Here is a 941-nt window from a genome sequence, read left to right as displayed (position 1 = left end):
CCAACTACTAGGAAGAAAATTAACTCTACCCCAGCTGAAACCAGGACAGTATCCACCCCTTATTCTATACTATCTACGTCATGCCCAGGTGTCCCGTCCCCCCCCCTTTCCAATACATTCCCATTAATCACCACCCCTTTTCCTGTCTTTTGATATATATATATATACACAAACACACAAATATCATTCCCTTAGTCTATGGGCCATCCCTCTAAAATGTTTGTTGAATTCATTTAGTCCATGACTTTGGGCTCCATCTGTTATAATAACCTTTCAGGGCAGGAAAAATGGAGATGGTATGCGGTGTTGGATTGTTTCATGTTAAAGTCAGTTGTGGTTCCATCATCACTGTGCTTTGCTCTGTTTCATCAAAGTTCATTCTTCATTAATCTGGGTGATATGGCTTATAATATTACGTAGCAATTAACATCATATAGTTCAAATAATTGGCTATTCTCACCCAAAATCAAATCCCCTTGAGGTACACATTGTACTTCCCCATTCTTCTGCATTATCCAACAAGTGCACCCAGGTCCTTGAGCAAAAGCAATCCCATGCATGGGTTTGTCTTTGCCCGAGGCAGGAATAACCCAGATTGTCTTCCCCAACATATTTTTTTATGTGCACTACAGGGACTTTATTCCCATCTACAGCGCGTAAAATTTTGACTGGGCAGGGCCAGCTCGATTCACAGATGCCCTAGTGTTGACTAACCAGGTGGCCTTTGCTAAATGCGTATCCCAATGTTTGAATGTCCCGTCACCCATTGCTCTCAGTGTGGTCTTTAACAGTCCACTGCATCGTTCAATTTTCCCGGAGGCTGGTACATGAGAGGGGATGTGATACACCCACTCAATGCCGTGCTCTTTGGCCCAGGTGTCTATGAGGTTGTTTCAGAAATGAGTCCCGTTGTCTGACTCAATTCTTTCTGGGGTGCCATG

The sequence above is a fragment of the Pygoscelis adeliae genome, unplaced genomic scaffold, assembly GCF_000699105.1.
Source record: "Pygoscelis adeliae isolate BGI_AS28 unplaced genomic scaffold, ASM69910v1 Scaffold66, whole genome shotgun sequence".
Lineage (NCBI taxonomy): Eukaryota > Metazoa > Chordata > Aves > Sphenisciformes > Spheniscidae > Pygoscelis > Pygoscelis adeliae.
The sequence above is the reverse complement of the archived record's forward strand: the minus strand, read 5'-3'. Positions refer to the sequence as shown.